Source organism: Sciurus vulgaris, assembly GCF_902686455.1.
Source record: "Sciurus vulgaris genome assembly, chromosome: 14".
In the NCBI taxonomy this organism is placed as follows: Eukaryota; Metazoa; Chordata; class Mammalia; order Rodentia; family Sciuridae; genus Sciurus; species Sciurus vulgaris.
The window spans coordinates 51,154,642-51,176,321 of NC_136475.1; the positions used below are offsets into that span (position 1 = coordinate 51,154,642).

The 21,680-nt window shown below is 36.5% G+C and overlaps 1 long non-coding RNA gene across 1 annotated transcript in view; it reads left to right on the forward strand.

The window, feature by feature from the left end:
• LOC306643907 overlaps positions 1 to 21,680 on the forward strand; it is a 47,505-nt gene that overhangs the window by 8,500 nt on the left and 17,325 nt on the right. Inside the window, exons 2-3 of the long non-coding RNA XR_013759109.1 lie at positions 9,976 to 10,106; positions 10,217 to 10,391. This is a non-coding gene — a long non-coding RNA (uncharacterized lncRNA). The remainder of the gene's footprint in view (positions 1 to 9,975; positions 10,107 to 10,216; positions 10,392 to 21,680) is intronic.

A 21,680-nucleotide genomic window follows, 5' to 3' on the forward strand; every position in this document is an offset into this window, starting at 1 on the left:
ATGTGCAAGATGAGAAAACTACAAAATTCTGATATTATATATCAAGGAACAACTAAGTAAATGGAAAGATGTAACATGTTCATGAACAGAAAGATTCAGTATTATCAAAATATTAGTTCTTCTTAACTTGATCTATGGATTCAACACGGTCCCAATTTTAGCTATAACACCAAAGTTATGACCCATGAAAGAAATACTGAAAAACTGGACTTCATCAAAATTTAAAACTTCGGCTCTTGAAAAGAAGATGTCAAGAGATCAAGAAGATAAACCACAGACTAGGAGAAATACTTGTAAAAGACACATCTGATAAAGGACTGTTATCCAAAATACAGAGAGAACTTTTAAACTCCATAGCAAGAAAATTAACCCAATTAAAAATGTGCCAAGGTTCTGAATAGACACCCCACCAAAGACCATATGGTAAGTAGAATGTGAAAGATATTCCATATCTTATATTACTGGGCAATTGCAAATTAAAACAATACCATACTTCTATTAGAAGTACCAAAATTCAGAACACTGAAAATACCAAATGCTGGCAAGGATTTGAAGCAGCAGGAACTCATTGGTAAGAGAGCAAAATTGTACATACACTTTGGAAAAGAATTTGTCAATTTCTTACAAAACTCAACATACTTGTAGTACATAGTAAAAAAATCACAGTTCTTGCTATTTACCAAAAGGAGCTCAAAACATGTCCACATAAAATCTATGCTCAGGTATTATAGCAGCTTTATTCACAATTGCCAAAACTTGAAAGTAACCAAAATGTATTTCAGTAGTTGAATGGATAAATAAACTGTGATACATCTAGACAAAGGAAATTATTGATCATTAAAAATAAATGAGCTACCAAACCATGAAAAGACATGGAAGAAACCCAAGTGTATATTATTAAGCAAAAGAAGGCAACCTGAAATTACTATATATACTACCACATGATTCCAATAATATCACACTTGAGAAAAGGCAAAAATATGGAGACAGTAAAGAGATCAATGGTTGCCAGGAGCTATAGAGGGAGTAGGGATGGATAGAGCACAGAGGATTTTTAAGGCAATGAAACTCTTCTGTATAAGACTACCATGTTGGATACATATCATTTTCTATTTGTCAAAAACCCTACATAGAACACCAAGCATGAACTCTAATGTAAACTGTGGACTTGGGATAATGATTTGTAATTGTAGTTCATTTATTGGAACCACTGGTGGTGACTGTCAACAGTGGGGAAGGTTGTACATATGTGGGGTGAGAGTCCCCAGGAACTCTGTACTTTCTAATCTCTTTTGCCATGAATCAAAAAATGAATCTTAAAGATTTAAAAAAAAAAAAAAAGACTTCTGATATCCACATTTTGGAAATTTAGGTTCTAGAGATTTTGGTTGGGACTCGGAAATTTGTTTCATAAATCCAGGATATTTCCAAAGTTCAATCAGGGTTGAGAATTACTGGGTAGAGTTTGATCTGATGTTTCAAAAATATATGTATGCTGTTTGATTTTTTTCAGACTTTTAGTCTGTGCTGGGAATAGTCTTATAAATTTATTTGTATGAATATGCCAATATTCAACAGTGCTTATGTATCAGACATTTGTGTTCGTGACGTGATATTTATTTACCCATATGCTTAAACAAACAGGAGCCCTGTATTACAGGCTGCCTGTCTCTAAACAGTCTAGTCACAGAGGCAACCAAAAGGTTGAGGCTATTCCAAAGCTGTGCTTCATCCACCCCTTCACATGATGCAAAGACATAATCAAGATGAAAAATCAGGGACAGGGTGACTGTGATTCCATCATTCACAGTTCAGTTTCTCTTCAAGAGAACATATAATAACTTTGACCAGGCTCTACAAACACGTGTAAAACAAAAAGCATGACTTGAGAAGAGAAAATGAACAATGGCATAAGAAGCCTTGTCTTTCTTACATAACCAATGTATACTAGTCCCGTTCCTTGCAGTTAAGAAGAATAGACTGAGAATCATGGAGTTCCCAGCAGAAGCCCCTCCTTTCTGCATAACCCAGAAAAATGCAGTTCTCTATTTTTAAAAGGGTGGAAATGTTCTCCCTTGAAGCCCAGATGTTTTCTATCTTTCTAAGCTGCAATTACTTCAACACATGATTTTAGCTCCACTCACATCAGATCAAGGCCACCTGTTATATCCTCTACACACTTAGAAGAGATTTAATGTTAAGTTTGTATTTATGGTTTATTTAGAAAAGTCAAAAAGCAATTGAGAGGATACATTTAAAGTAATCTTGAGGTCCAAAGATGTGTATAGGGTAGATTAACAGATAATCAACACACTGTGTTGTGTAAACATAATCAAACCTAATTTTGTGATTCATGGCTATATAAATTTGTATATAACCCAGGACTAAAAAAGCTCATCGGATATGCAACTGTATGCCTGAGGACAATATAACATCATAGGACTTATAAAATAATTAATTCCACTCCTAAGCCAAATATTATGAAAAATGTGCATTATAGTGTATTTTACTATAAGATTACTTTTTCCCCAAATGCCTTCCCTTTCCCCAGGAGTCTTCTCTTTCCCAATTGGATTGCTCTATTCTACTGATCTCCCTTTCTATTACTGTAATTTTGATTAACGTGTGTGTGTGCGCGCACACACGGGATTCATTGTGGTATTTGTATACAGACGTAACAGTAGATTTCATTCCCCAGTACTTCCCCATGCCTGCCCCTCCTCCCTCCCTCCGTCTTCATCTCCTTCACTTTTCCACTAGCCTTCCTTCTATTTCATGAGATCCCCACCCCCTATGCACATGTGCACTTCCACATAAGAGAAAACGTTGGACTGTTGACTTGAGTCTGGCAAATTTCACTTAGCATGATGTTCTCCAATTCCATCCATTTACCTGCAAATAATTTCCTTCTTATTTATAACAGAGTAAAACTTCATTGTGTATATATACCACACTTTCCTTATCCATTCATCTGTTGATGGACACATAGCCTGGATTCCACAAATTGGCTATTGTGAATTATACTGTTATAAACATTGGTATGCATGTATCACTATAGTGTTCTTATTTTTAGATCTTTTGGATAAACATCAAGAAGTAGAATTGCTGTATCATATGGTGGGTCCTAGTCTACTGAGAAATCTCCATACTGCTTCCTAAAGTGATTGTACTAATTTGCATTCCCACCAAAAATTTATAAGTGTACCATTTACCCCACATCCCCAGCAGCAATGATTGTTCTTTGTTTCAACTGGAGTGAGATGAAATCTCAGTGTAGTTTTAACTTGCGTGTCGCTGATTGCTAAGGATATTAAACTCTTTTTCATATATTTCTTGGCCATTTGTATTTCTTTTTTGAGAAATGTTTCTTTAGATCTTTTGCCCATTTATTGAGTGAATTATTAGTTTTCTCAGTGTTAAGTTTTTTTTAATTCTTTATATATTCTGGATATAAATCCCCTGTTGGAAGGGGATTTTTATTTTGTCTTTTATTAGACCTTCTCTTGCCTAATTGCTCTGATAGAGTTTCAAGAACTATACTGAGTACTTATGTTTTGTCTTGTTTCTGATTTTAGAGGAAGGCCTATACTTTTTTAGCAAGATTGATAATATATTTAAAATTTATCTTGTTTTATTTTTATATTATAAAAATGTTATATTTCTGAAATTAAGTCTGTTCACTCTATCAATAAAAATATGATTTTGATATATATACATATGCATAAACATATATCACCTTTCTAATGATAAATAAGCATTTGCAAAAAATCTTCAGTAAAGTAATGGTCATTCAGCAGTAGATGTTTATTGAGCACCTACCATAAGCCAGTAACTATTCTAAGTACTGGGATATAGCAGGGAACGAATACACAGGAGTCCCCATTCTAGTGAAATGTGGAAATAAATATATAGTTAACATTGGGAAGAAAACATGTTCTAATGAACAAAAACAACATTGTAAAGTTAATGTCACAATATTTTTAATTGAGCTTCTGAAGTAAATATTATTTTAACACTTTAAAAATTAGTGGCAGGTGATGTTATTTATCACAAGAGAGTGATTAGGTAGAGGAGAGGCAAGAAATGAAAAATGAGAAGCATACCTCCTCATTCTGTTCATCTTCTCACCTCTTATAATTACTTAGGTATAACTAAATTAAGGAAGACATGGAGAAACCTAACCACAAAGTCTAATATGTAGATATAGTTGCTTGAGACTCAAGGATATGAGATCACCCATTCTGTTTTAGCCACACTGTTACAAATGAGATTGGTTGTGGTATGGAGAAGCTTCACTTTCCCCCCCTTTCCTTCATTCTCCATGGAGATGAGTGGGAAAATTAGAGTGTACATCAGTGCTAACTTCTATCTGAATCCCAACTATAATTCTTACTTCCATCAATTTCAGTCTTGAATAAACGTGCTTTTCAATATCTAGCAGGACAAGAAAGAGCACTATAGAACAAAGATAAATTTTTCCCCCCTAAATATAATTTCAAAGTGGCAGACTGGAAAATCTCTGCAGGCAAATGTGATGTCACTGAAGAAATCACACACTTACCAGTAGAGATTCTTCAGTCTGACAGCTTCAAGCATCGAACCATTTCAACAAATGTGCCTTCCTGCATATGTTTCTGGGAATAAATCTACCCAAATAACCAAGGGATAACCAATTTGTTGAACTTTGGCTTCATCTAAACGAAGAAGAGAACATGCCTCATGATGGCGGGATCTCACCAATTAAACTGTAAAATACAAAGGTTGTTTGTGACATGGCTTCAAGTACTAGTGACCAAAGCGTGACCCCTGCGTCAGCATCAGCAGCATCACCTGGGAACCATTTAGAAATGCAATTTCTTGAATACACCCAGGCCTCCTGAATTGAAAATGACAAATGGGCCCAGCAACCTGTATTCTAACAAGCTCTCTGCTAATGCTGCTTCATGCTCAAGTCTGCAACCACTGGCTTAAAGAAAACAAAAGATTATAACTAGAACACTGAACTCAAGACATCCTCTGATGTTATATAGTGTATGAAAAAAATCAGACAAAATAATACATATTCATAAAGATATTGTTGTCCAGAATGCATTTCTTTCCTAAAGTGATGATCTTAATAACAAACATAAGCATTAACAATGAAAAGAATTGTCTTCCTTTAACTCTTATTTTGCCAATGGAATTGCAGAGCTCTGCTTACTTCCTTAGAAATAAAGAGTTAAGAAATCTTATTTATGAGGAAAAAACGTTTTCATGTTGGGAGGATTAAAAGGGTACTGACATCATTCAAGTCATGAGCCATAATTCTTATTAGATTTTATTGCTACATTCTTCACACAGCTTTGGAAAGTTATTCCTAAGAGCACAAAATATGCACTTAGACTGCACACAGAGAAGGAAAATGCTCTCACAATGAAATTATTTTAGGCTGGCCCAGTAACACTTGAAAGACTCAAGACTTATTCTCTATGTAATGTATCTTGGCAAAATAAGTGATGACTTTATATAAATTTGTCTATTTCAACATCCTTTATAATTTGCCCTCTAAATAGTTAAATTTGGCTACAAATGATCTAATTTATGTATCTTTAAAACTTTTTCCCTTTTACATATTATAAAAATTGCAGGGTAAAAAGTATTTAAAAATATAATTGGATCTGGCCTTTAATGACAACAAATAAACTACATAACCAAATCTTATACATTAGAATGTAATATCTGAAAGATAGGTATGCCTGTTAACCAGTAACTTCTGGTAGCATGTTAAAATTCATCTTCAGTTTCATTCTTAATGAATTCATTTTGATTATTTCTGGACCATCCCAATTTCCCATGATGTGATGGAAAAAAATTGTAACATTCAAAAATTGAATTAGATCACACACAAAACGTCAACTGACTCAGATTGTAATAATGAGGCTTGGCTCATTCATTGAAAAGTGAGAGCCCAACTATGTCCAGAATGTACAAAGACAGTGCTAGAGATCAGCAAGATGTTTTAAACTCTTCAAATGACCTGAAGGAAGTACTTTTATTTAGATAAGGATTAAAAGGACCTCTAAATATCCCACTTCTTTACTTTTATTGGAATTAAACCAGTCCAATCTCAAGGTAGTTGCTGATCAAAAGCACCAAATGACAATCTTAAATGTCTTTCATAATAAAAGAAAACAATTACTAGCCAATATATGCAATTTGATATACAAAATTTTTTAAACATGGGATTTCACTGAAGGAAACAAAACATAATACTTGGAACTTAGCATCCTTCCAGACAGGAGGGGGTTATAGATATCTGATCCACTCCTAATGGTCACAACTTCATGAAGCACTCCATATACATTATCTAATTTCATTTTCTCACAAACCTAGTAAAGTTATTGACAGTTCTATTTTATGAACAAAGAAATCGAACTTAGACATAAATGAGAAGGAAAGAAATTATCCGAATGTACACAACTCAATATCTGGGACATAATAGTATGGAGGAATGAACATGGAACCCAGGAAACCTTGGTTTTAAATATTGGATTCCTCTACTTAAACTAAGCCTCTCTGGGTTAAATTTCCACATCTTCAAAACAAGCAAAGTGTTCTCTTTCTTGTTTACTTCCCATGGCTGGGAAAATGTTTGTCAATGATAAAGAACTGGAAAGATGTAGGATATTGTTATTATGTTTGCAATAAACTAGACAAGCTTTGGGAATGGCTTGGTCTCCAGCTACTGTTTCTTGCCAGACTGCATCCATAGATGTGGAAACTGCAAGAGAAAGAATGTTGATGGAAGGTGGGGGGGGGCGGGGGTTGATGATTTTTCTCCCTTAGTGACTCCAAAGGACACTGGTCTTCTGTCTTTGAGCAGTCTCCTTCCCAGGCCCAGCCAGGTTGCCTTATTCAAACCCTGAGGATCCCCAGAACCTCAACCCTAAGGGCAAGCACACAGCTTCTCTTGAAGGACTGTGCCAGAGATGAATCCACATGGCCTCTCCTCTTTTGACTGGGTGACAGTTTTCCTCCTCTCCTTTCAAGGGATGTTGGGTTTTCATTAAAAGTATAACTAAAATACCCCAATGTCCAAGTGTCTATGCAGAAGTAAAGCTGGGTTACCTTGTGCCACCTCTCAAGGACCTGAAATTCCTAACTGGACACAACCTTGATAGACACTTTAGAAGCTCCACCATTCTTAGAATTGTAATATTTAACCCTGGAAAGGAAATTAGTGACCACTTATCCCAAATCAATTATTTAATGAGCACTGATTTTGTGCTAGGCATTTTCTACACAGTCCTATTTAGTTCTTAGAGTGACCTTATATGAAGTTTGACTGCTAATGACCCCACTTTGCAGATGAAAAAAACTAAAGCTCTTATAGGTTTAATAAGGACCTTGAACCATGTCTAATTGATCCCAAAGCCCATAATCTTAACTACTGCCTGAAGATAAAGTGGCCCTAGGTCAAACAACTAGTTGGTGGTAAACCTGAAAGTAGAACTCAGTTTTCTCTGTACCACATCTCACTTATTTCTAAAGAATTTACTTGAATTGCCTGTATTCTTATGAAAGGTGCTCTAAAGAATTATTCACTTAGTCATAGCCAAATAGTTGATTAAAAAGCAAACCTGCTCAATTATAATCCACTGGCTGACGTGGATATCTAAGAAGGTTCTTATGAATCTAAATTTACTTATACTTTAACCCTAATGGCTAAATGCTAAAATTACCCATTTCTATAGTTTTATAGAGAAAACTATAAAATTCATAAATTCTTATGAAATAGAGCCTCATCCCCTTCCTAAGATTGCTGACAATTTAAAAAATCAAGACCCATCATCAATATATTTGTGACACTGCAGGATCATTTGGGGAGTTCATAAAACCAGGTTTGGTTTAGTGCTTATAAACAGGTAAATGCACCATATTTATTATCATTGTCAAATTTACACATTACATGTCAATTCTCTCTGTAAAGTTTCAACTGAAGGATCCAATAAGAATATGAGCATCTGTAAAAAGCAGATACTCCTCCGGTTTGGCAAATGCCTTTTTATTTTTTGTCTTATTGGTCACTCATGATCAGTAGATGCCATAGAGAACATTCTTTGGCTCACAATTGACTACCAAAATAAAAATATGTGTTCAATGAAACCTGATTTGCTAAGAGGTATGGTTAATTGCTACACTGAGTTGTAATATTGATTGCTTGAAGCAAAAGAAAGTACAAAGGAACTTTTGGGGGTGTCTTTAGCTCAGCATTTGTTTTTCCCTCTGTTTTTCATCATCTTGCTTCTTACTTTCTTTACCTCCTTCTATCTCTGCAAACCCAGATCTGTGTTTAGTTGTTAGGTAAAAGGGAGGTAAAGGGAGAAGAATTTCTGTTGGGGTATGAAAAATCATTACTAATACACATAGAATATTCCCTTTCCCAAGCTCCCACCAGGAATTTCAGAAGAACTCAAAGTCATTTTTCCTTTGCACAGGTTATTGCTTTAAGGAGATCATCGTGAATTATATATTTAAAAAGTAACTTATCACCATCATCATTATCAAAAAATATTTGTAGAGTACACAATGTGCTTGGAACAGTGCCAGAAGTTATATATTCTTCAAGGCTTTAAACCACACATTCCTTGTTTTAAAAATGGGGATTACTCTTTGAGCTTCAATTTTCAACCCTCTTGGATTTGGAAGGTGCATAAAACTATCCTTGATTTCAGGATTTAATGACATCTTATGCATGGGCTGGGGAGATAGCTCAGTCAGTAGAATGCTTGCTTTGCAAGCACAAGGCCCTGGGTTCGATCTCCAGCACTGAAAAAAAAAAAAAAAAAAAAAAAAGATATACAGATTTTAATATCTCACTTTTATGAAATTTTATGGATTTCAAGTGTTTTCTCCAACTTGTTTTTTCAGAACAAGCCCTCTTTTCTCACTTCATGCATAAAATGCCCTAACCTGGTCACATTTGACTTTAAATATCTTTGTTGGAAGGACACAAATTCATTTAAGAAATCAAGCATGTGAAAACTCTGAGTAGTAAATATTTATAAAGATGGTAATGTTCTCTTTCTTGACCTGGGTGGTGGTTACATGGGTGTGTTCACTTTGTGATAATTCATCAAAACTGTACGCTTGTGATTTCTGCATTTTCTTCTAAGTGTATTTACCTCAAAAAAATAATTTTAAAATATGTATCTCTGAAGAATCCTATCCTGACATCTTCTCCCCAGACACATGCAAGCCCATAATCAGAATTGCCCAAGTATTCTCCCTGTCCCAGGACCCTCCCTGCTCACCCTATAGACTAATTCTGCACCTCGCATCCTAATAAAATGTTTTAGAGCCTTAGGCCTTAGGCAGGAGATATTCTCCTCCCATGGGCTTTCTTCACGCAGTGGGACCCCTGTCTTCTCTCATAGGTCCTGAACTCCCCTTAATATCTCCAGTGGGGTAGAGACTATTCCTTTCATTTCTTCCTCACAGTACTATCTCCAGCCACTCTTGCTGCTAACCCACAAAGCTCCAGGTGTCCTTTCACAAGTATTGCTAGGTGGCTTTCTCTAAAAATGGCCATGCCTCCTGAATTCTCACTCTTTCTCCTTTCCTCATCATATCTCTGGAACTTATTTCCATGTTGCTTTGAAACTCCATGGAAAGTTAGTGTTATTAGTAAGACATTCTCCCACTTTCATTTGTTCTTTAAGAATCTTCCTGATAGTGTTATTGTCAAGATCAATTAAGATGTTCTACAGAAAATTCTTAGTCTAGACCCAGGCACACTAGTCTGGTAAACACTTATTAAATACCAATTTTTGATATTGTTAATGTTATGCATATAAATAGTCTAGCAATCCTTTGAGATTGATGTGGGATCCCATTTTAAAATGAGGAAACTGAACTTTTGTAGGGAATTTAACAGTTTTGCTTGGTCACTGACCATAGGGATGCATTTGCTTCTAAATAACCACCTTCTTGCAGAATGTGAATCCTGCCAAATTGTGGCATGGCACTCAACCCCTCAATAAGAAGCCACTGAGTCCCAGCCGGGCACTGTGAGAACTCCAGGATACATCTCAAACCTGGTCCTTGCTCCAAGGAGTTGACAGTGGGTAAGTCAACCCTTTTGCAACCTTGTTCAACATTTTGTCATTGAGACTTAAGGGTTTATCAGCTTCAATCATCTAATTATCGTCTATTCTTTTGTGTTTGTTGCTTTTAGCATCTCTTCCATTCTCCCAAACCAAGTATCCTTTTAGAAAGGTGGAAGTTATTCTTAGAAGTTTCTCCTCTCTTACAAGAATCTTCAGAGGCCTGAATTCTAAACAGTTTCTCCTAAAAATTTCCAGGATTAACTTCTTTCCTTCTATTACTGTGGGTGTACTCTATCAAAAAAGGTAGGTCCAAGGTGATCCAGTCACTCTAACAACAAAACTATTGAGCTAGATCAAGGACTCATGTCACTGGAGTTAGTTGGTGCTATCTCTAGACTTCAGAAGAAAAAAACTTCAAATACTCTTTCTTTGTTTAAGAAAGGAAAGGTGGCATAAACCAGGTGTTAGGAGATGTAACCCAGTTATACATAAGTAAACCCTGACTATTCTAATAGCAATTAATTTCTAATTACTTAAGTCATTATCATTATACAATCTACTAAGGGCTTTTCTGGAGGAGGTTATTTATTCATCTGCTTGCCTTCCACTTTTAGAGACTGCAACAAATCCCTTGAACTAGTGCTGACTTCTTTTTACAACTTTGAAGAAGCTTAAACTAGAGAAGGATAAAGTTTATTTTATGGAGACCATCCTTTGTATCAATAGCACTTAGGCTCTGTTGTTAATTGTGACCACCATTCAGAATGTGGAAATCATGCCAATGGGAAGCTCAGCTCTATGGCAGTTCCGGCTTTGTCCTTGGGCTGGACACCCACTTATGCACAGTATGACTCAAACTCCCTTCTCGTAACGCCTTATCTCTAGACACCATTCTCCATGAATCCCTTTCTCTATTCGTAATCATTTCTAATCCTCATGCTCCTCTGTCTGACCTTCTCTTCCCACAAAAATCCAGAAAGTATGCACTTAATAAACAAACAAATCCATTGACAAAGATAGATGTATTCAGGGAAGCTTTACCAAAATTCAACTTCAAACTGGTATTTAACAAAATTCCAGCCAAAATGCTCATTTGTAACTCTAGCCAACTATTTTATTGAAACCAACTTGAAGCCAAACATTTTCTGAATGCCTACAAGGCTACAAAAATAATAAATAATGTTTGGCTTTCTTTCAAACCTTGGAGGATTCAGAGTCTCAACCACAGAAAGAACAAGAAGACAAGGTAAAAGGAAACAGACCTGAGAAAGGTTATTGCTCAGCTAGTTGACCCCCAACCAGAAATCAAACAGAAGAAGTTCATTTGGGGATCTTTCAGGTATTCAGTACAACTGCTAGGAAATCAGGATATAGGAGAGAAATATTGATTGGGTTCTTACAGATTCTCTTATTTACAAGCACTTTTCAATTGACTTTTATAGATTCCCTGCATTTGTTTTAAGTTACTTTCCAAAAAAGGGGATGCTTAAGTAATTGAATGTGACAAAATTAGTAGAATTCCAGTATTTGTATGTGTTTAAACATCTAAGGACCTGAGATGTTTCAGAATTTAGTCCTGATGCCTAAAGGAGGACTAGATTTCTAAACAACTTGCCTCAGATGATGGAGTGCTCAAGTCCATAAAGAAGGAAAAATTTAAATTGTAAATATAGCTTGTATCAACTCTAGATACCACTGGGTTGTGAGAAAACATAAAAATCATGCAAATTCAGAAGCAAATTCAGAGATAAGGACATCTCTTGACACATAGCCTAATATACCCTGATACATCAGTAACTTGAGCAAGGTGAAGAAGTGGATCTGAAAAACTTCTACAAAGAAGACAATAAGAAAGAAGACACAAGCCAAAAAATAAAAAATAAAACTAGAATTTGGATTTTTTATAATATCTAGAGGTTGAAAATTTGATTTGAAGTCATGTAAAAAGTAATTGAGTTAATCAAAGTAAATGGTACCAAAATAAATGTAGTGTTTATTGAGGATCCATGTATCAAATTTTGTACTAGTAGGATGATTTCACACATATCACACTCAGTTCTTAACAATCTAATGCACAAGTATTAACACAGCAACTGAGGCTCAAAAAAATAAAATAATTTGCCTTACATGCCCACAGCCAATAAATGGTAGAACCAGGAAGCACAGATCCACCTCATTCCACAGTCAAACTAACAGCAGGAAGAATAATCCTTCCAAGTTTTCAGAAGGTATTCAATTAGTTCTACCTTTTAAAAAATAACACCAGTCTTCAGGGAAATACTAAAATTATCACCATCTGAACTGATCCAATGACTGGATAGAAATTTCTTTCTTTATTACATTCAAATACAAATCTCTTAGATCACAAATTCATATATTGCTAGGCTCACCAAGAGATCTATAGAAGTTCCTTACTAGGAATTTGGTAATATTCCCAAAATACTTGAACAAAATGTATAGGCAGTATTAGAAACAGCTTACCCCTCGATAATTATACTATTAAGATTCTTCAGTTTATCTGTTCAATAGACATTCTACTACATTAGTATAGTTTTGTTATTAAAACAGCTTTGTATCAGCATCTTCCTTTTTCTTTCTTAAACACCCATAACAGCAACCTATCAGGACAGTAGACAAGACAATCTCCTTTTTCTAATGCTTTCCAGTAAAAGGAAGAATAATTTCATCTCTATTCATGCCTCCTCTTTCATTTTATTAGAACATTATAGTTTTGCATAATAGTTCGGTTCATTTTGACAAAATCATACATGCATGAAATTTGATTTCAATCTCTGTTCTCCCCCTTCTCCCTCCCTTCTTCCCTCTCCCTATTCTCCTTCCTCTACTCTACTGATCTTCCTTTCACTCATTTATTTGTGTTTGATTGGTTATTTCTACTTAGATATAAAGATGAAATTTCCTGTGGTATATTTATATATGCACATAAAGTGATTTTGTTAAATTCATTCTGCATTTCCTTCCCTTTTTGTTACTCCTTTCAATCTTTCTTCTACTCTACTGATCTTCCCTATCTTTATGATATCCAACATCCCTCTTTTCCCTTACTTCACTCTAGCTTCCACATATGAGAGAAAACATCAACCCTTGGTCTTCTGAGTCTTGCTTATTTCATTTACTATGATATTCACCAGTCCATTCATTTTCTGGCAAATACCATAATTTCATTCTTCTTTATGGCTTAGTAAAATGTCCTTGTGTATATATACCACATTTTCTTAATCCATTCATGTATTAACAGACATCTTGGCTAATTTCATGATTTGGTTATTGTGCATTGTGCTGCTATAAACACTAAGGTGACTTTATCACTATAGAGCATTCTGATTTTAGTTCTTTTGGATAAACACCAAGGAGTGAAATAACTGGGTTATGTGGTGGTTCCATTCCTAGTATTTTGAGGATTCTCCATGCTGCTTTACAGAAACTTTTTTCAATGCTGAGCTTTTTAGAGAGAAAGGAAAATCAAGTTTAAGGCTAAGACAAAAGAAAAAAAACTGAATGAACATTCATGTTGCTTTGAAATTGGGTCCAATTCATTCCACATACTTAAGAAAAAAACATAAGAAATGGCAGGCCCTTTTTTTCTTAATTAGGATAAAATCTTCTGCCTATTTTTGATCCTGAGTGATTTGATTTCTAAAAATAAATTTAACCTATGTTTAACTATAAATTTGAAACTATATTTTAATAACTCACAGTGGTCTCTGGGATTATGCTTTTACTTTTGAGTTCACATGAAGAACAAAATTACATTTACTTTTTTTCTCAATTATTTTATAACTTTATATTTACCTAAATGTTTTTCATGAAGTCATTTTTCTAACTTGGCAAATTATCATTATCCTAATTCTGTCAAGTTTCAGTTATTTAAGGACAAGTTATGAGCTACAATCTTTAATTCTTTGTCTGAACAAACATTTGACTTACTTCAACAATTTTTTATTGAGTAATTATTAAATATCAGATGATACACTCAGAATTGCATAGCTGAGAATATGAAGGTAAGTAAGTATGGTCCCTACATATGGAAGTTCACAGTCTAATCAAAGAGACAACATGTAAGCAAGAAGACATTGTTGTGTATATCAAGTACCAAAATGGATAAACTACAAATTGAATAGGATTGCCAAGAAAGGAGACAGGAGGCATTTTCTCCTATTTTTCAATGCAAGTCCATCACACAGGTATATATGTGTGTGTGTTATGGGAAGGAGAGAGGAAAATGAAACCATTCCAAGTATAAACAAAGTCATGATACAGATCACTGGGTTCTTGGAACTCCAAAGAATTTGTTTTGGCTGGAGTCTACAACATAGGAGAAGAAATGGTCTGGTTTGAAATCGAACTAGAAAGAAAGACAGGGGGGAATCCCCACCGAGGTGCAAATCCCAGCCCCCAACCCAGACCTACTCAATCAAAATAAGGAAATGGGTCCTGAGGATCTGTATTTGTATCAAGTGCCACTTGGTGCTTCTTATGCTTAGTGAAGTTAAAAAACCTGAGGCAGATGGTGGAGAACCTCTGAAGGAATTTCATCCTTCTTCCATGATCATTATTCCTACCATTGATCAGCCCCACCCACTGGGCTTAAGGAGCTGAGGTTCAGGGTTCAATCTCACTTAACCATAATAAAGCAGCATAGGCAAAAGTGGGGGCATGGAAACTACAGTCTCTAAAAGGTAATGGGGCCAGACCTCCATTGTCACACCTGCCCATTTGGTGAGTATATAGTCATAACTTTTCTTTTTGCTTATGTTATTGCTGGTTTTCTTGCCTGAGGAAGTGTTTTAGAGGGTTTGGCTTTGGTATTTCCAAATTCTTTTTAAAGCTTGGGTAAAAAATGGCTTTTCAGTGATTGGTTTTACAATTCACCTGTACTCCTGCTTGAATATTTTTCTTATTATATAAGGATTAGAGCAGATCCTTTCTAAATACAAAGATTATCCTTTTATGATAAAACATGCAATGCTGCATATGCCAGAAATCTGTGAAAATAAGTTTCAGTTCCGCAAGAGGAGTAGCTTGGTAATGTCTCAGCAAGAAAAATGCAGGGAGACACTTGAGGTTTCAGTGTTCGTTCGTCGCCTGGGACGAAGCCATGCTTCTGCATAAGGTGCCCCCATCCCTCTGCTCACAAGATTTTTCTTGCAGGTCCAACCTGATGGCTGTGAGTTGGCTTAATCTCAGCTGGCAACTGTGAGATGTTCATACAGTCCCTCACAGTGGTCTCTGGGATTATGCTAAACAGAGCAATTTCCTTGCCCTCCTGGATCAAAAGATTTGCATAGCAGCCAAAATTAGAGTCCCAGATTTCTACTTCCTGACGGAGAAAGAGGAAGAAAGCTGTGATGTTACTGTTTTATGCTCACCCTCTTTTAATCTTACTTAGGTCTTTTTCTGAAGTGCTGTTGTGCTGGAAAGGAAACCAGCCTTGAGAATTAATTTGCCTTTATTGGATTTGCTTGCTACTTCCAGGGCTTCTTCAATACTACTTATTAAAAAAAGAAAGAAAGAAAAATACTGCAGTCAAGGGAGTTTGAATTTTAGAAGCTGAACTCCAAATGTTTTCCCTGTGAAAGCCTCTTCCCACTTTCTGTGGGTACTATTTGATCAAATTCCAAGCAACCCAAAAGGGGGTGATCTCCTGCCAGGCCCTCCTGAAACGTCAACTCCGCAGATTATCATATGCAATCACCCTTCCTCATTCCTCTTGTGAATGCTTCACATTTGATTGTCCTAATTAATATTAGAGTTTAAAATTAACTATGGCTCAGGCTATTGTTACAAGAGTTTTGAGCCATACCCAACTCTAATTCTTACTGACCCTGGAACAGGTATAAAAACCCCTTTTCTGCACAAAAATGAAAATAAATGTAATTTCTCAGGATGAAAAATCAAGGTCAGTTCTCTTCCTCATTCACCCAGGAGCACCAAACAAATCAAATGAACCAAATTTATGATTAAATATCTGATTAACTTTTCTATCAAAAATGGTTAAAGATGCCATTTATAGGTCTTGATGGATATGTAGGTCCTTGGGTAACCTCAGGAAAAGAAGTCTGAATGTCTCCTTTGGATTAAATTACATTTCTGTGTCAAGGCAGATTAGTATGACCCACTAAATTTTCTTACTGGAAATTAAGGCTGAATAGAAGGTCAGTGTGAGAACGAGTTATTCCCAGATGAACAGGACAAAAAACTGAACTATAAGCCAGGAAATAACTTACCTCTGGTAAGGAGAGAGCTTTTTTTAATCCTCATGGTTCATTAAGCTCTTTTAAGCTCCTGAAACTGTCTAAATGCTGTCTATATCCTTCTGCTCCTTAAAATAACCATTTTTCCCCAAATGTTAAAAAATTCCCAATTCAAATTTTTGATGACATCTTTTCAAAAATTAAAAAAAGTGAACATAATGCAACAGAATAAGACATATTTGCAAAATAGTTGAGTATACACTGTGTGTCAGGAACCACCAAATTTGCCACACTTGTGCATGCTGTAAGCGTATTGTGGCTGCCTGCAGATGCTGGCAGCTTAGAGGGACCAGGAGAGTCTTTGAACATGCCAATGTCAAAGGCTCCACCACAGATTAATTAAAGAAGAGTGTCAGGAGGTAGGGATCTGAGCATCATCATTTAAGAGCTATCCCAGGGAATCTAATATGCAGTCAGAAGTAAGACCCACTGTTTTGAGCCCAATAAGGAAGCAGCAGATGGCATACAGTAAGAAAAAAGCTGATAAGAAATGGGGTTGGAGCAGGTAGCTGAGTGGACCATAGCAAAGATTTGAGGTTTTAACGTGAGTGACTTGAGAAATAACTGGAGAGTTTCTCTTTACAGAAGTAACCCGACTTGTTTACCAGAAACAGTTTTCTTGGAACCTAATGATTTATAAACTCTAAAGAAAAATACTTTTGGTGCATTTCAAATAACTTTCTTGCAATGTAACTTTAGAAATATAGTTCACAGGATAGGCAGGTTCCAACCAAGAGAAGCTAATGAAAGAACAAGAATGCAGCTGGCTCAAGAATCAGGGACCCAACTCCTTTTTATGACTCATTAGCCGTCTTTTCAGTCATATAGACACAAATTTGTTGTTGGTGGTGTTGTTGTTAAGCTTAACAATTCCAGAATTACATTCTGGAAGTAATTAGCATTAAAATAAGTAAAGTATTTGGCATATCTGTCAATCAGATATTCAAAATATTGTCTGTAAGATTGGGTTAACTTATGCCAGTTGTCACTGAGGATAGGGTACAATTAAGTTTCCAGCCATTTACTAGTGATGCTCTGTCTTGCTCACTAAGAACTTGTTAGGAATCCTGGGAACAAGTCCTCAGTGTTCTAGCTCCTCATCTCAATCACCAGAACCTACAGCATGGCACTTGTCAGCCCTTCTCTGCCTGCTATGCAAGTCAGGGTGGCAGCAGAGGAGCAAAAAGAACCTATTGCCAGACTGCAGACCTGAACCTTAGAAGTCTACTGAATTTGTGATCCTGAGCTGCTATTTTTAAGCCTGGATTCTATTTTTGCCCAGTACAGATGGTCATGTTCTCTTCATCCTTTAGCCTGTGTGTGTTCATGTCTGATAGTGGATCCCCAACTCACTGAATCTCTGAGTGTTCTTCATCTCAGACCTGAATATTTCCTAAGCATCCCTGGCTTCCTGAATAAGCAGAGACCAACACCAGAGTAGCAGAAATCCAGAGGGCAACTGTTTCTCCCAATCTGATTTTCCATGCTACTAGACAGTTAGCAAAATTGAGCTAAGGTCAACTGAGCTCATTCCCGTGGACATCTCTTGGCTAAAACCGCCTTAATGCTAGAAATCAAAATTCCAGTCCTGGCCTAAAAACACCAATAAGACTTTCTGCAGGACCCTTGTACTTTGAGGAAACTACCCTAAGAGCAGATTTCACTCTATTCTTGAGAACAAGTTAGCTAGATGGCCCCACTTTTAGGACTTAATTTTCCAAGGACTTAATTTTCCTCTGCATCTGAATGGATGCACTAAAGAATATGAGCAGGCTTCTGCCAGGCCAATAAGAGTCCCATCTGCCACCAAGAAGACTTGTGAAGTCACTGACAGAGTCAAAGCAGCCAGAGTCATCTTAGCAGCCCCCGTAAAGTCTGCAAGAAGCTGAGGCTTGCAATGTCTATGTTCTGTGCAAATCCAGATCAGAACAGTTACCTTCCCCCATGCTCTCCTCCTAGGGGATGAACAATTATTGAATGCTCAGAAAAGTCCCATCTTTTTTGTCCCCCTTGGGTGCTGAAGATTGAACTCAGGGGTACTCAACCACTGAGTCACATCCCCAGAACTATTTTGTATTTTATTTAGAGACAAGATCAAACTGAGTTGTTTAGTGCCTCACTTTTGCTGAGGCTGGCTTTGAACTTGCGATCCTCCTGCCTCAGCCTCCTGAGCTGCTGGGATTAGAGGCGTGCACCACCATGCCCAGCAAAATGTCCTATCTTTATTTTCCTCTGACAATGCCAACCCCACAAAATAAATCAAAATCGAAATAATAGCAAAACAAAAATGGCTTATGTTTTCAAGAGATTGTTGCAAGGTTGCCATGAACTTTAAAGCTGCCCATTTTATCTAAGCCAAAGCTGTCAATCATTAAGGTAGAGTGAGATAGAGAACTCTCTCCTAAACACAGATTCAATCTATATCTGCTAGAGTCCCTCAGATTTGGTAATTGCCAGGTACCCAATTTTAGCTGACATATCCCATTCATATGCATAATCCTTGAAGTCCAGACTTCTAAATAACCACACTCTCCTCTGGGGATTATGGAATTACTTAATTCTTATTCTCAAAACCTGATGCTCTTACACCCCACACTCTAATGAATATCATGACCTGGAAAAAACAGGAATGGGGAAGATACAGAGTTCAGCCAACATGTTTGGCCAAGAAGTTGGCCAAACTAGCTTCAAGTTCCTTTACCCATAAAATATGGCCGATTTTCATTATCCATTCAACTCGTACTTAGAGGCTGGGGTACAGCTTCGTATGGAAGCATTTGCCTAGGATGTGCAACACCCTGGGTTCCATTCCTAGTTCCCTAAAAAAAAAAAAAAAAAAAAAAAAAAGACAGAAAGGGAAAAGAGAGCCAAGGGAAGGGAAGGGAAGGAAAAAGAAAAGTACTTAATGCCAGTGAGGCACCCGGCTCTTTACTGGGAATGCAACCATGAAAATACTATCCCTACCCTCAGTCTAATGGAAAAGTTAATGGTTAAACTAGTCATTTAAATATCTCCATTGTAATTATAACTAATTATAACTGGTATGAGCAGAGGCTGGGAAGACCTCATTTAGACTGTACATAAGGCAGACAGTTGAAGAATGAGCAAAAATTTGGGGGAGAGGAAGACTCTGATCAACTCCAGGAATAGATGAGGTCACCCTATGACTCCATCTGATAGGCTTGTCACCAGGCATGGACACATCAGGAGGAGCTTTCTGGAAAAACTCAAATACTCTAGAGAGGACCAGTCTCTGCTTTTTAGTTCTATTATAGACACCTTAATTTCTGGGAGCTATCCTTCAGCCTATACAATGCTCCAAAGATTGCTTGAAGCTGTGACCTAGATTTCCAGTTTTCATTTTATGGTGGCCAATCTTGGAGTTGTCTTCCCTTACTATAATGTTTCACTGTCTACAGGCACACTTACTATATTTCCAAACTCAAGCCATGATTAGTGACCAGGGAGCAGTAGAGTTTCTATTCTGTGATTTTTTTGAGGTAAAAAGAAATGAAAACAAGTAGTTGCAAATATACTCCTGAAGGACCTAGAGTAACAGTAAAGTTCAATAAGCAACCTTCCTGAACTACAGTAAATTACTAGGACTTGAACTTCAGTAGGTTTTCAATTCTGGCTGTTTCTCCTCCAGATCATCGTGTTCATTTATCAAGGTTCTGTTCAAGGTCACTTTGTTCCAATAACCCAGATAGTCTCTAACTAGCTTAGGGCAATGGTTCTCAAACTGTGGTTCCTGGACCACAGCCTCAGGCAACTTCTTAAAAATACCAATTTTGGGGCCCCAATAAAGATTGACTAGTTGGGAAGTTCTAGATGTGGGTTCTGACAATCTGCATTCTAACAAACCCTCTGGATAACTTGGCTTTTTGCTTGGCTTTGAGAACCACTAGTCCATAGGACTTTTTCACTCATATCCTTGAATCCCTCTTTCCCCACATGATTCCCTGCAGAAGTTTGTAATGAAAGATGACATTCCTCTATCCTTTTATCCCAGCCACCCTATCCCAATCCACAGGGCTTTTAAAACTTGTTGCAATCTTATACTGAGAACTCCAAATATATTGCCAGGAGAAGCCTAGAATTATGGGCTCCTGTCCTTTATTTTTGATAAAAGACACCTCTTAGAGAAAAATCACATAGAGCCTATTTGCAAAAAACAAATCTTGAGAGACCCTGTTCTTTACTGCCTTGTATTTCCCAATCACATTCCATTTTCAAACACAGATTACCCAGTACCAACTGATTTCCCAGCTACCACTGGAGTTAACCCAATTTCCTAATCTGTCAAATCTAACCACAGAAAATAAAAATAACACTATAGAGAGACCGTATTAGCTCTAGGGGAACATCGTGATCTTTCAGGGATAATCTTTCAGGTCATGGTCCTTCTCCAGTAAGGAGGCCCTTAGGATTTCCAAGACCACTTTGATACTCTACTTACATAACCTTGCTACTCTACTTAAATAACTGTACAAGAGGCATAAAAACCTTAGATATCTGGAAAACCTTTGAGATAATGTATTTGATCATGGATAAGAACTTGAGAAAGACAATAAACTGGAAATCATTATTTGGAGTACTTTACTGTACTTCAAGTTTTCACTATCTATAAAATATAAAACTTTAACTCTCAAGTCTATTTGGAATGCAGCTAGATAAAGGCAAGAGAGAAAGTAATGAATGGACTCTCAAGTCTCCTGGACTGTGATCTCTACCTCTCAGCTTTACCTCTATTCTACCTCCAAATCCCCCTTTCTGATATTTCCCATCCTTTATATACAAAAAAGTCCATTGTAAGCTGGAAGTTCCATTGGACAAAACGGTGAATTCATTAAGTAATGTTATAGTCCTACATTCATCCTATATGTGGAGAAGTTTTAGAGGATTCATTTGAATTTCCTAATGAGAGATTCCCAAAAGCAAGCCTGCAAAATCATCAATAAGTTAGAAAAACAGTTATATTTTTGAGGTTGTGTGATTGGTCACTACATGCTTCTTGGTGTCATGAGCCTCCCATATCTACTAATTCTAAATACCATTTCAGTGAGCTAGAATTCTAGTGTGGTAAGAATGACATGATAAACAAGGAAACTTTTGGAAGTGATGGATGTTTGTTACCTTGATTTAGGTGATAATAACCCAACTGTATACATAGGTCCAAACTCACCAAATTATATACATTCATTCTGTGCCATTTTTTATATACTGATTATCCTTCAATAAAATTGAAGGAAAAGAGACACTGTAAACTTATCTTGAAAATAAAATGCAGCTTATTCTAATCAGTGAATCTGAAATT